The sequence below is a fragment of the Hipposideros armiger genome, unplaced genomic scaffold (genome assembly GCF_001890085.2).
Source record: "Hipposideros armiger isolate ML-2016 unplaced genomic scaffold, ASM189008v1 scaffold_373, whole genome shotgun sequence".
NCBI lineage: Eukaryota > Metazoa > Chordata > Mammalia > Chiroptera > Hipposideridae > Hipposideros > Hipposideros armiger.
In genome coordinates, this window is record NW_017731723.1 from 1,874,310 (window position 1) to 1,874,948 (window position 639).

The following is a 639-nucleotide window of genomic DNA, read 5'->3' on the forward strand; positions in this document are numbered from 1 at the left end:
AACTTTAAAATTATTTAATCTAAATAGAAATGTTAGAATCTTATTCAAATGGTATTTAAGTTATTCATTTCAGAAGGATTAACATTCTTAAGATAATAAATCATCACTTTAAAAATCATGGTGTATATCTTCAATTTTAAGGTCTTGTGTGGTATCCAGAGGGAACTAAGTAGGGAAGTGTTGAAAGACTGAAGGAAAATTCTGGGGAACTAAATGAGGTTAGAGACCATGAAATTGTAGCAACTATAGTCTAAATTTGGAGTGAGTATTCCAGGAGCACAGAGTAGCTAGGTATCACAGTAGAGAAGCTAAATGTGTGATAAGGAATAAGGAAATGAAGGATCAAATATAAGGAGTAAAAATTTCAAGTATAATGACAAAAGAAATTAATGATGGGCCATACGATATAGGCTAGATATTTTAAGGAATTAAATACAGAAAGTTGCCAACAGATTGGGGGAAAATTTACTATTTCTGGGACTGGAAATCTAAGTGAAGTTGAGGATGAGAATTATATGAAGTAAGAATGTTAGTTGTGAGCTAGAATAGGGGGAATTTATAGTCAGGAATTTTTTTGTAGTTGAAGATTTTAGAGGTACAACATAAGTAATGACAGTAATAAGAGCAATTGGAGGCCAT